The sequence below is a fragment of the Symphalangus syndactylus genome, chromosome 4 (genome assembly GCF_028878055.3).
Source record: "Symphalangus syndactylus isolate Jambi chromosome 4, NHGRI_mSymSyn1-v2.1_pri, whole genome shotgun sequence".
NCBI classification, from domain to species: domain Eukaryota; kingdom Metazoa; phylum Chordata; class Mammalia; order Primates; family Hylobatidae; genus Symphalangus; species Symphalangus syndactylus.
The window spans coordinates 43,458,218-43,471,982 of NC_072426.2; the positions used below are offsets into that span (position 1 = coordinate 43,458,218).

Consider the following 13,765-nt stretch of genomic DNA (forward strand, 5'->3'; position numbering starts at 1 on the left):
GCAAAGATGGGTACCTTTTGTTCATGGATATAGCCCAAGCACCTAGAGCAATGCCTGCCACACAGTAGGTACTCAGAAAGTATTTGTGGACTGAAATGAATAAACAAGTGAATGGGTTGTGGGGTAGAATCCTAAATGGCTGAACTGGAAGAGCTCGGCACAGGAATTCCCCTGCACTACCCCTAGGAGAGAACTGAGATGCAGAGAACAGGAAGGAATTCTTTAGAGAATCAGGTGGGAGGCTGGACACAGAGCTTGCCCTCAGGAAATTTACACGAATTGGGGGATGGGGTGGGCAGTGCCACCTCCTTGCACAACTCCAGGGGGTGTCATTTTCATTGAACACAGTATAGGTGGTGCGCCTGGAGTGGTGCTTGGCCTGGGGGTGAGGTAGTTGAGGAGAGACTGTGGCTGGACCATGGCGTGGGGCTCAGAAGACAGAGTGCAGGTGTGACAGCTCAAAGGGCCCAACCTAAGAAAGAACATCACCAGCCCAGGGCCAGGAGAGGTGTGGGTGGAGGATGGGCGCCATGGTCAACACACAGAGATCCAACACATACACTCCCAGCACCATCTCTGGTGTTTTCTGTGCCCAGCACAAGGCCTGGCCAAGCCAGTAGGTGAAGTCGCTCAAGGTGCCCAGTAGGTGAAGTCTTTTGTTGTTGTTGTTGTTTTGAGACAGGGTCTTGCTCTACCCCCCAGGGTGGAGTGTAGCAATGCTGTTTGCACTGGGCTCACTGAAGCCTCGATCTCCCAGGCTCAAGTAATCCTCCCACCTCAGCCTCCCAAATCTCTGGAACAACAGCCGCAGGCCACTACGCCCAGCTAATTTTTTAATTATTTTTGTAGAGACGAGATTTCACCATCTTGCCCAGGCTGGTCTTGAACTCCTGGGCTCAAGCAATTCTCCCACCTCAGCCTCCCAAAGTGCTGGGATTACAGGCATGAGCCACCGTGCTGGGCCTAGGAGGTGAAGTCTTGATGGGGGCTGTGATGGTCCGGCTTGGGAGCGGAGCTGAGTTTGCTCTAACACCCGGCCCTCTTGTCCAGTGGGGCTCACTCCTCTTGACTCTGTTCCCCTTGCTGCTGGCTCTTCACTTTGCTGCCTGGTAGAATCTAAAATCCCCTGGGGAATTTTAGAAAACACGGGATGCGAGGGAGTCGGGGGGTGCATCCTTGGGGATTTCCATTCAGGTGGTGAGGAGCAGGAGTGGACATCCCCTCACCACGTGTTAGCCAGGCTTGAGAACCCCTGCGCTAGAAGCTGTCCCATTGATGTGGAAGGACCCAGGTAAAAGATTCATAACCCTGTAGTGTTATCCACACAACTGGTGGGTTCGGTCGCTTGGTGGGTATCAGTTCAATGACCACCACCAGAAAGGATGTAGCAAGGGGATTTTATGACTTGTAACAAGTCCCAAAGCAGCGCCTCCCTGAGCCGGGGACTGGGTCACGTTTTACAAGCGTAGGGTAATGATCCTACTGGATCCTGCCATGGGTTGATGCCAAAAGTCGAGCCGATTAGATCCTGGATCCTGCCATGCAGTGCCTGCTTCTTCTTCTTCCTTTTTTTTTTTTTTTTTGAGAGGGAGTCTCACTCTGTCACCCAGGTTGGAGTGCAGTGGCATGATCTCAGCTCACTGCAACCTCCACCCACCAAGCTCAAGCGATTCTTTTTTTTTTTTTTTCTGAGATGGAGTCTTGCTCTGTCGCCCAGGCTGGAGTGCAGTGGCGCGATCTCAGCTCACTGCAAGCTTCGCCTCCCGGGTTCACACCATTCTCCTGCCTCAGCCTCCCGAGTAGCTGGGACTACAGGCGCCTGCCACCACGCCCAGCTAATTTTTTGTACTTTTAGTAGAGATGGGGTTTCACCATGTTAGCCAGGATGATCTCGATCTCGTGACCTCATAATTCCTCTGCCTCGGCCTCCCAGAGTGCTGGGATTACAGGTGTGAGCCACCAAGCCCAGCCTCAAGCGATTCTTGTGCTTCAGCTAGCTAGGATTATAGACGTGCACCACCACACTTGGCTACTTTTTGTGTTTTCAGTAGAGACAGGGTTTCCCCATGTGAGCCAAGCTGGTCTCGAACTCCTGGCCTCATGTGATCCGCGTGCCTCAGCCTCCCGAAGTGCTGGGATTACAGGCATGAGCCGTCACGCCCAGCCCAGTGTCTGATTCTTCATTCAGCCGCCACTTGGGATCCCCCTGTGGTTGCAGGCTTGGTTCATCTGGGCATGCTCAGGTTATGTGACCCGAGGGTCCAAGGCAACTGGGAAACAACTCACATCTTTGTTACATAAAAGCTGAACCAGATTGGTCTCATGCAGTTATAGTGGCTCCGAAGAGAGCATTCAAAGGAATTGATGAACTTGAATGGGAATAAATGACACCTTAATTTTCATGAACTTCCAACTGAAATTGAGTGTTTTCTTCCTTTATGAATGTAAATATCAAACCACAGCAGTGTCAACAGTATCTGTGACTTTGTCACCCTAGAAATCAGATCTTGTATCATTTTATGGTTGTTGTGGGTATCTTGAAATATCATTTAAGCTCATCTGCACTTAAAAAGTAAGATGATTATTAGATTCCTTCTAGATTTTGTTATTTAATGCATTAATAAAGATGCACATATATCACCATATCACAAATTTTACAATATTTTGGCTACTGGCATTCAACATAATTGTTTCAATAGAAATCCTATGTGTCTTAGATTTTTTTTTTTTTGAGACGGAGTCTCGCTCTGTCGTCCAGGCTGGAGTGCAGTGGCACGATTTTGGCTCACTGCAACCTCCGCCTCCTGGGTTCATGCCATTCTCCTGCCTCAGCTCCCCAAGTAGCTGGGACTACAGGCGCCTGCCACCATGCGTGGCTAATTTTTTGTATTTTTAGTAGAGATGGGGTTTCACCGTGTTAGCCAGGTTGGTCTCAATCTCCTGACCTCGTTATCCGCCTGCCCCGGCCTCCCAAAGTGCTGGGATTACAGGCATGAGCCACTGTGCCCAGCTGTGTTAGATGTATTTTTTTTTTTTTGAGACAGAGTCTCGCTGTCACCCAGGCTGGAGTGCAGTGGCGCAATCTCGGCTCACTGCAGGCTCTGCCCCCCGGGGTTCACGCCATTCTCCTGCCTCAGCCTCCCGAGTAGCTGGAACTACAGGCGCCCGCCACCTCGCCTGGCTAATTTTTTATATTTTTAGTAGAAACGAGGTTTCACTGTGTTAGCCAGGATGGTCTCGATCTCCTGACCTCGTGATCCGCCCGCCTCGGCCTCCCAAAGTGCTGGGATTACAGGCGTGAGCCACTGCACCCGGCCAGATGTATTTTAAGACAGCATTCTGAGAAGAGGGTCTGTAGGCTTGCCAGATGGCCAAAAGGGCCCCTGATCAAAGCAAAGATCTTCGGAAGGTAAAGAACACTCAGAGGAGGCTCCTTGTTTTCCCCAGAGAAGGCAGAGTGGCGTGTTAGTGGACACAGTAACTCCCTCTCTCTTCCTGTGTGGCCTGCAGGCAAAGGTCACACCGCTCACGGTCAGGGCCGTCTCACTTCCCTTTGGGGTGAGAGCACCCCCTCACTTACTCGTTTCTCATTTTTTGGCAGAAGTGCCCCTTGGCCTCCCATGGCAGCCCTGGAGGAGGGCAATAGGGCTTTTCTCCAGCCTTGTTAACCCAATGGGGAGGGGGCAACCCAAACAGCGAGGGAATGAGAAGAGCTTGCACTGGAGGAGAGCAGTTGTTCCCTGAGCCTCGACAGGTAGATGCTGACCGCCAGCTCCTTGCTGCCCCTCACAATTCCTTCCTGCCCTGATTGTTAGTACTCCCGCCAGAAGAGGGACCTGGGAGACCCACTGATGCCTGCTGGCGCTCCTTTAGAGCCCTTCTGCAGCTCAGCAGACGCTTGGCCCCTGTGATCCAAGCCTGACCCAGGCACAGTGCTCCACCCTTAGGGAGCTCACAGTCTGGCCAGGGGATCTGAGCCAAGAACTCAGAGCAGGAAGAGGTTTGCAGCTGGGGCCTGGTACAGGTGTGTAGAGCAAACCAGAAACAAATGGGTTAACTTCAGACGATGCTTCTACTCTCTCACACCCACCCTGGGTTGTCTGGTGCATGGCTGAGCTGAGTCTTAAAGGCTAGACAGAGTCTTAGCTGCCCAGCTCACAGCAGTGCCCTTTGGATCCACCTGCCCCTGTGGGTGGGCACACATGCTGTGTGGGGCATGCACAACAGTGACCAGTTGGTGAGAGGTGGTGGTGTCACCACAGGGGAACTTGACCTCCTGGCCCAGCAGCCTAAAACAGAGGTTGATTAAAGCAAAAAGAATCATAGTTGTGGGTGGCTGGAGACCCGGGCGTCTGAGGAGATGTCTGAGCTGCGAGTGACAGGTGCCTGAAGTAAACAACAGACCCAGGAAGTGGCTGCCGTGCTGCTCAGAGCTACGGAACAGGGCCCTTAGACTGGATCTTTTTTCCCTTGGAGTCCGAGAACTCTTTCAGCCCTCTGGTGAAAGCTGCAGAGCCATCTCCTCAGGAAAATGCACATGTATCATCCAAATTCTGTACCCCATTGTAGAGGTTCTCCTTCTCATGTTTGGAGGAGGAAGAGGCAAAGTTAGAGAGGTGGATTAATTTCCCCCAATTGATGGCTCCGCAGCAGGGGGGCAGCAGAGCCAGGACCTCAGGTCCCTGGCAGGTTTAGTGTGCCACGCTTTCCCTTCCCCTTATTGTCTCGCTGGAGAGGAGGAAGTGGGATGGGGCCGGGGGGAGCCCACATGCACTTCCAGTTCCACACCATGCCGGGGGAAACTAACTGGTGGATAAATAAACACGGGACAGCGCAGGTACAAAAGGCGGCAGAGGCCTTGGGTCCACTCCAGTTCTCATCCTCTCCCTGACTTCTTGATTCCAGTGCAAAAGATCAGCAGCTCTTCTCCCTGAGGCCTAACCTGTGACTTCCTCCTCCTGGGGAAGGTAGAAAGACTTGTCTTCTGGCCTCTTCTCTAAGACCTCCCTTTTCAAGCAATGGAAGCATTCAGAACTTTAACAAGAACCAACCACAGTGACCCCACAGTGTCTGTCCTCACTGAAATCTGAAAGCAAAGTGGTCAGAGTCATTTGTGCCCAGGCTTCCTGGAAGTGGTGTCTTCTCAGCATGAGTCGAGCAGCCCAGGACAGACTCTTCTCCCCGACTCCCCTTGGCTTTAGAGGAGAGACTGCTGGTGACAAAAGGAACCTACTGGAAATAAATGGAGGATCACCCACAATCTCCCAGCTGTCTCCACCTACAGATAAGGAGGAAAGGGTGGGGAACGTGCTTCTAGTGAGCTGAATCCCAGCCCAGATTCAGGGCTGATCCCCATCCCCAAAGGGCTCAGAAGTGATTCAGGCTGCAGGCATCCCAGGTTGAGGTTCAAGGAGCCCTGGATTTTCTGAGTTGGTATTCATTTCATATAAGTGGTTACCCTTTTGTTGTTGGGTCTTGGTTACTGATTTGGAAAAATTTGTCATTATTAAGGGTCTAGGGCACAGTCCTGGGGTGCCTGGTATGGACAGGAGTTAGTGGTTTCCTTGCGAGTATATGGCTTTGAGAGTTCTGTCCCCAGCCTTCCCTCTTGGGGCTACACTGGTTTCTGTTAATATCACTTCACTGTGGACTTCACTATCATTCTTCTCTGTTTTCTGTTTTCCTTCTTGCCCAACTTTAGCAACCACCAAAAGGATGCCAACTCCTCGTACCTGCCTCCAACCAGTTTTTATTTCATGGTCAAATTTTACTAATTTGGAGCAAACACACGGACCGAGTAGTGAAGAGTTTGTTCTTTTAAGCTTTCTTAAGTCATTAAGAAATACTCCCCAGCGAGGCATGGTGGCTCATATCTGTAATCCTAGCACTTTGGGAGGCTGAGGTAGGAGGATAGCTTGAGCCCAGGAGTTTGAGACCAGCCTGGGCAACATGTCAAAAACCCATCTCTAAAAAAAAAAAAAAAAAAATTAGCTGGGCGTGGTGGTGCATACCTGTAGTCTCAGCTATTTGGGAGGGTGAGGTGGGAGGATCACTTGAGTCCTGGGGCTGTGATTGTGCCCCTGCACTCCAGCCTGGGGAACAGAATGAGACCCTGTCTCAAAAAAATAAAAAAAAATAAAAAATAAAATAAAGAAACCCCACCTTGGCTGGGTGCAGTGGCTCACGCCTGTAATTCCAGCACTTTGGGAGGCTGAGGCAGGTGGATCACGAATTCAAGAGTTTGAGACCAGCCTGGCCAACATAGTGAAACTCCTACTCTACAAAAAAAAAAAAAAAAAATACAGCCAGGCATGGTGGCTCACGCCTGTAAACCCAGCACTTTGGGAGGCCAAGGTAGGTGGATCACCTGAGGTCAAGAGTTCAAGATCAGCCTGGCCAACATGGCGAAACCCCATCTCTACTAAAACATGCAAAAATTAGCTGGGCACGGTGGCAGGCACCTGTAATTCCAGCTACTCAGGAGGCTGAGGCAGGAGAATCACTTGAAGCTGGGAGGCAGAGGTTACAGTGAGCTGAGATCATGCCACTGCACTCCAGCCTGGGTGACAGAGCGAGACATCTCAAAAAAAAAAAAAAAAAAGCCCCATTTTGATCTTTGCACAATTCATTTGCCCTATCTGAGGAGTATGCTAACTAAAGGTAAATTTCAGCTGCATCCTTGCCAAGAGGAGCAAGAATTTCCTGAGTCTTGGGTTATATCCGGGGACTCCTTTTGCACATAATTCTCCTGGTTTATAAGTGCCTCTGAAATAAAAAATAAAGATGGAAGTGGGAGCTGCCACCACCTATTTTCATTTTATTATTACTATTATTATTATGATGTTTGAGACAGGGTCTCACTCTGTCACCCATGTTGGAGTACAGTGGCATGACCATAGCTCACTGCAGCCTGGAACTCCTAGGCTCAAGTGATCCTCCCACCTTGGCCTTCCAAAGTGTTGGCATTACAGGTGTGAGCCACTGCGCCCAGCCCCAGCCCCATGGCCTCTTCTTTTTTTTTTTTTTTTTTTTTTTTTTTTTTTTTTTTTTTTTTTTTTTTGTGAGACAGAGTCTCTTGTTGCCCAGGCTAGAGTGCAACGGCGCGATCTCAGCTCACTGCAACTTCCGCCTCCTGGTTTCAAGCAATTCTCCCGCCTCAGCCTCCCAAGTAGCTGAGACTACAGGCACCCATCACTACACCCGGCTAATTTTTTTGTATTTTAGTAGAGATGGGGTTTCACCATGTTGGTCAAACTGGTCTTGAACTCCTGACCTCAGGTGATCCGTCCACCTCAGCCTCTCAAAGTGCTGGGATTACAGGCGTGAGCCACCACGCCCAGCCCCATGGCCTTTTTTTAATACCCAAGAAAACTCAGGGATAATAACCCACCATGCCTCTTGAAATTGCCACAGAAAGAAAATGGAAAGCCACTTTTACAAATAAAAAGGCTCGGGCCGGGCTCGGTGGCTCACGCCTGTAATCCCAGCATTTTGGGAGTCCGAGGCGGGCAGATCACGAGGTCAGGAAATTGAGACCATCTTGGCTAACACGGTGAAACCCCGTCTCTAGTAAAAATACAAAAAATTAGCCAGGCGTGGTGGCACGCACCTGTACTCCCAGCTGCTCGGGAGGCTGAGGCAGGAGAATCGCTTGAACCCAAGAGGTGGAGGTTGCGGTGAGCCGAGGTCGCGCCATTGCACTCCAGCCTGGGCAACAAAGAGCGAGACTCTATCTCAAAATAAATAAATAAATAAATAAATAAATAAAAAAGGCTCAAGCCTGTAATTACAACATTTTGGGAGGCTGAGGTGGGCAAACTGCTTGAGCCAGGAGTTCGAGAACAGTCTGGGCAACTTCATGAGACCCTGTCTCTAGAAAAAATTAAATTAAAATATTAGCCAGGTGTATTGGTGGCATGTGTCTGCAGTCCCAGTTTCTTGAGAGGCTGAGGTGGGAGGATCACTTGAGCTCAGGAGGTCCAGGCGGCAATGAAGTGCGATTGCACCACTGCACTCCAGCCTGGGCAACACAGCAAGATCCTGCCTCAAAAAAAAAAAAAAAAAAAAAAGGACAAAAGAAAAAGAAAAGGCTGTGTGGGTTGGCATGCACTTGAAATCCCAGCTAATTGGGAGGATGAGGCAGGAATATAGTTTTAGCCCAGGAGTAAAAACCAGCCTGGGCAACGTCGTGAGACCTTGTCTCAAATAAAATAAAACAAAATAATAAAAAAAAAGACATATTTTAAATCTTCAATAATCTTTAAAAATATGACTTTTAAGATTCTTGGTTAATGCAATAGAAAATTCAGTGATCCCCATCTTTTCTTTCTTTCTTTTTTTTTTTTTTTTGGAGAATGGGGGTCTCACTATATTGCCTAGGCAGGTTTTGAACTCCTGGGCTCAAGCTATCCTCCAGCCCTCTTTTTAATACAAATAAGCAACTCATCCTTAATAAAGTTTACTTGAAGACAAGGCATCCTTCTTTTTTTTTTTTTGAGGTGGAGTCTCGCTCTGTTGCCCAGCTGGAGTGCAGTGGCATGATCTCAGCTCACTGCAACCTCTGCCTCCCAGGTTCAAGCAATTCTCCTACCTCAGCCTCCTTAGTAGCTGGGATTACAGGCGCCCGCCACAACACCTGGCTAATTTTTGTATTTTTAATAGAGATGGGGTTTCACCATGTTGACCAGGCTGGTTTCAAACTCCTGACCTCCGGCGATCCACTCGCCTCGGCCTCCCAAAGTGCTGGGATTACAGGCATGAGCCACTGCGCCCAGCCTACAAGGCATCTTTCAAAAGCAAACATGTTATTCCTCACACACCTTCTAAGATTAAACATGGGATGGACACTACTGATGTGTGGTCGGCTTTGTATGGCTCACTGAGTGGGAGGAATTTTTTTAATATCTTCTGTCATAACTCTCAAAGAATGTGTTAAAGCCGACCCAGGAAATTTCTTAGGAATACAGGTCAACTTGACCGTTACAGTATTTCTCGGACTTGAGGCTGATGACAAGGCACAGCAATTTGGGAATTACACAATCTCCGCTCTTATGCATTTCTTAATCATTCACTGGATACAGTTGCATGAATACTTTCTGTTCCTGTTAGAGTTTAGTAAAAATAGCAAAATAGAAGTGTCTATGGGGTTAGGAGAGGAAAAACACTCTAGCAGCAAATTCTGTTCCATGCGACCCAGCGTACACAATAGTGATCAGAGGACGTCTCTGGAGAGCTCGTTTTCCTTTTGACCTTGTGTACTTCCTGTACTTCGCTGCCTCTGTGAGCGTGCTGCTCAGGCAGGGCTCTGGGTCCTCAGCAGCACTGACGCAGCAGAAGCACTAGGCATCTGGTGCCCACCACACACCAGCAACTTCTGCAGGTCACTGCTGATCCCCACCAGGTCTGAGGGGCAGCTGCTCCTCCTGCATTTCACAGATGATTGAAGGAGGCTCCCCAAGAAAGCTGTCCTGGTCAGGTGGTTACAGGTGGCAGAGCAGGTGTGATAGCCCCAGGGCTGTCCGGCTCCAGAGCCTGTCCGGCTCCAGAGCCTGTCCTTTCTCAACCCTACTACCCTACTTTACGACTTTACCTCCACTTGTTTTTCTTGCCAAAAACTCTTAGCACTACAGGAGAAAGGAGGCCTAGCTTCAGGGCGCTCACAGTCTACGGAAGGAGAAAAGATGAATATTTTAAAAGCATTTTCTTCTCTGTGCAATGAGGAGCCTGGCATTCAGGGATTCTAATTGAACCATCAAACCAGATTAGCTCAATGCAGGATGTTGGAACAGAGCACTGTGGGAATTCTGCTTACTGTCAGAGTTTGTATATGGGTAGCGGAGCATGGGGAGGAGGTGGGAAACAGTGAAAGTTGGAGGGACCAGGATTCATACCCCAGAGTGATGGGTAAGGTGTAGACAGTATAACAGCAACCTCGATAGCTCGTATTGATTTTGGACTTGCCAGAGCCAGGTTTGAAGTGCTTTCTAGGTTTTGATGCTTTGAATCCACCCTGTAAACCTTAAAGTAGGTACTGTTACTCTGTCCATTTCCACGTGAATAATGAAGACATAGGGAGGTTAGGGAAATTGCCCAGGCCCGCCAGCTAGTAAGTGGCGAGTACTCGAACCTGGGCGGGCTGACTCCAAGCCCAAGTTCTTGATCACTGTACAAAGCAGAGGATAAGTTGGCAAATACCCTAATAGATTTCGCCATTGTGCTTGTCAAATTTGTAATTATTTGCTTACTGTCTGTTTTCTCCTCTAAACTATGTCTCCAAGAGGGCACAAACTATGTCTGTCTGGCTCTCAGAGGTAATTTCAGCACCTGGACTAGTGATTGGCACATAGAAGGGTCTCAAAAGTTTCGAAGAATGGATGAAATGCATTGAGGGAAACAGAGGATTCCTTTCCATGAGCAGGCCCCACCCTCTGAGTCCGCCATTCAAGAGCTGATGAATATGAGCAAACTCACTTCTCTCCCTCCCTCGCCATCAGCAAAATGGGGTTGATAACAGAAGTGAAGCTCCAGAAAATGGTCTGGAAGTTCCCAAAAAGTTAAAAAATAGTTACCATAGGGCTCAGCAATTCCACTCCTGGGTGTTTACCCAAGAGAATTGAGAATACAGTTATGTCCACACAAAAACTTGTGCAAGGACATTCATAGTAGCATTATCCATGATAGCCAAAAAGTGGAAACAACTCAAATCCCCATCCACAGGTGAGTGCATAAACAAAACCAAGGAGATCCATACAAGTACATATTTGGTCATAAAAAGGAGTGAAGTGCTGAGACATGCAACAACATGAGTAAATCTCAAAAACATTATGCTAAGTAAAGAAGCTGGTCACAAAAGGCCACAAAGTGTATGGTTCCATTTACATGAAATGCTCAGAACAGACATGTCCATGGAGGCAAAAAGTAGATTAGTGGTTGACAGGAGCTGGGTGGAGGGAGGAATGGGGAGTGAATGGGTACAGGGTGTCTTTTTGGAGTGATGAGAATGTTCTGGAATTAGATAGTGATGATGGTTATGAATATACTAAAAACCACTTAGCTGGAGACAGAACTGGGTTCAATCCTGGCTGCCCCCTGGCTTGGTGTATGAGCTGGGGCAAGTTGCTCCATTTTGGGATCCTCAGTTTCCTCATCTGTAGGAAGAGACTCTGATCTATTTTGATCCTCATCACCCTATTCACTCCTTCTCCTATGTCCTTGGTGACAAGCCTGGGAGGAAAGAATGTCCTCTGTTGCACTGGATTGCCCTGAGGGCAGTGGATGCCCCTGACTGCTCTGGATTAGACGGGGCAATTTCCTTTATGTTGCAGCCTCCTACCTTGCAGACCTAATTCAAGGGGTATGAGGCTTATCCTAGAGTATTGTCTATTTTGTCCCCAAAATTCCTCAGGTGATTCCAGCATGCACCCAAGTTTGTGAACCACTAACTTCAGCTAACATGCACCAGAATCACAGGAAGGCATTTGTTAAAACACCAATTGTTGGTTCCACCTCCAGAGTTTCTGGCTCTGCACACCTGGGCAGGGTGGAGCCTGGACATCTGCATTTCTAACAAGTTCCCAGGTGATACTCATGATGCTGTTCTGGCCCACAGTGAGCCCAGACTACAGCCATGGAGATCAGCCTCAGCTAGACAATAGACCCACCTGGACAGTAGACTCACCTGGGAGCTCTTGCAAACACACAGCCTGCACCAATTAAATCAGAATCTCTGAGGCAAGTCCAGGCCTAAGGACTTCCCTCTCAACATTGCATTATGAAAATGTTCAGCCCGGCACGGTGGCTCACGCCTGTAATCCCAGCACTTTGGGAGGCTGAGGCAGGCGGTTCATCTGAGGTCGGGAGTTCGAGACCAGCCTGGCCAACAAGTTGAAACCCCATCTGTACTAAAAATACAAAAATTAGCCAAGTGTGGTGGAACGTGCCTGTAATCCCAGCTACTCGGGAGGCTGAGGCAGGAGAATCGCTTGAAGCTGGGAGGTAGAGGTAGACATTGCGCCACTGCACTCCATCCTAGGTGACAGAGTGAGATCCTGTCTCAGAAATAAATAAATAAATAAACAAAAATAAAATAAAATGTTTAAACACACAGCAAAATGGAAAGACTCCTACAGTGAGCAGCTGTGTATCTACCACCTAGATTCTATCTTGGACATGTGACTATGCTTTGTCACACATCAATCCCAACACCCATTCCTCTAACATCAGGATTTCTTAAAGCCTCAATTCCCCAATATTCAGCCAAGTTTGAGAACCAAGAGCTAGAGTTTCTGGGCTCCTGCTCTGTAAAGCTCTTTCTGGCTATGATCTGGGGTTCTCTGTGATGCCCTCCCCATCCCTAAGGGTTTGTTGAGCAAGAATACATGCATTTATTGAGCACCTCCTGAGTACCATTGAGGCTCCCCTTTCCTTGAGCTGACTCTAGCGGTAGATTTCCTCTTCCGAAATGTTTTAAAGCCAGGAAAATTCAGACTAAGGAGCCCCATGTACTCAGTATGAGGCCCTCTACTGGTGGGGAGGGTCTCGCTGTGCCACCATCACCAAGACCTGACGATCCGGAGGTGACTTGTCCTGGACCTCCTATCTAACAAAAGACTGGGAAGAAATGAAGCTTCTGGAGAGGGATCCCTATTCACTGATTCCAGGGTACCCTCCAAGCTGTCATTGTGAGTTCTGTATCCTGCCCTCAGAGCTCAAGGCTTTATAGGGTCAAGCAAACTGCTCTTCAGAGTACAGTGTGATTCTATGTGATAAACGCTCTGCCAAATCAACCAAGGTTTGCAAAGAACTGGACGTACACTTTGGAGGGGAAAATAATACAGGGGTCTGCTGTGTGGAAGCTTCCAGAAGAGCGAACCTGACCAAGAACCATCCCTCCCTCCCCACACCATGGGTGTACAGCTGGCCTTCTGGGGCCTTGGTGTCTAGAGGAAGAGGGAGAACCCACAGACATGCATAAGCTTGCTCTAGGCTGCCCGGGTTTCGAGTTAGGCACCTTTGGTTTTTCTTCCACTTCAGCTTCTGGCAGCTGGGGTTGGGGTAAGGCACCAGAGAGCTGCATTTATGTAGGAGACAGTCTTGGTGGGGTGGAGTAAATGAATTTGTGTTCTTGTTTTTATTTCTAGGGAAACAGTGGAAAAGTTGCTAAATGTGGAAACCCAAGCTGTGGGTCTCTTTCCGGGGTTTCTTACTCATCCTCTGTTTGGAGTGGCAAGTGGAGAGGAGAAAGTTTCAGAGGGAAGCCAACCCACGCAGTAATTCCCCCACGGACACAGGCTGAACTTGCAATCCCAGCGGGCAGGAGGCGGGTTTGGGATTTCCTGGCTGGTCAGTAGGGTTAGAGGGTTCATTCTGAAATAAAGGGGGTTTTCCCTCCATCACCAATGAGATCAGAAGAGCTACCGTTTGGAAATACAACCCTGTGTGGAGGTAGTTTCAGCTCTGCTGGTGACTAAGGCTTGGGAGTGGGGACTTCCTCAAACACTTTTCTTCAGTCATTTTGAAAATGTCTGACTCTTCTGGCTCCCTCAGACTGGAGTCTGTTTTGCTGGGGTTTTTAGTGTGACTCATTTTGTATGTCTTCCAAGGTGTCTTCGCATCTTAAGAAAAATGGTTTGCTGGTTTCTTGCGTCTTTAAGGCCCAAAGACCTTAAGCTCTGTGAGGACCGTGGCTGCCTGGTGACCCGCTGGGCCTCCAGTGACCTCAGCACAGGACCCGGACAGACTGTGTTCTCCACAGACATGGCTCGTT

At 48.8% G+C, this 13,765-nt stretch overlaps 1 protein-coding gene across 2 annotated transcripts in view; it reads left to right on the top strand.

Annotated features, from left to right (window-relative positions):
* Positions 1-4,784: 4,784 nt before the first annotated feature.
* SRGN (serglycin) overlaps positions 4,785-13,765 on the top strand; it is a 48,480-nt gene continuing 39,499 nt past the window's right edge. Inside the window, exon 1 of one of the 2 annotated variants that reach the window (XM_063637204.1) lies at positions 4,785-5,298. The gene's annotated coding sequence lies outside the window, so the exon portion shown is untranslated. Of the gene's footprint in view, positions 5,430-13,765 lie in introns of both variants that reach the window. The other variant, XM_063637203.1, reaches the window with a different exon arrangement.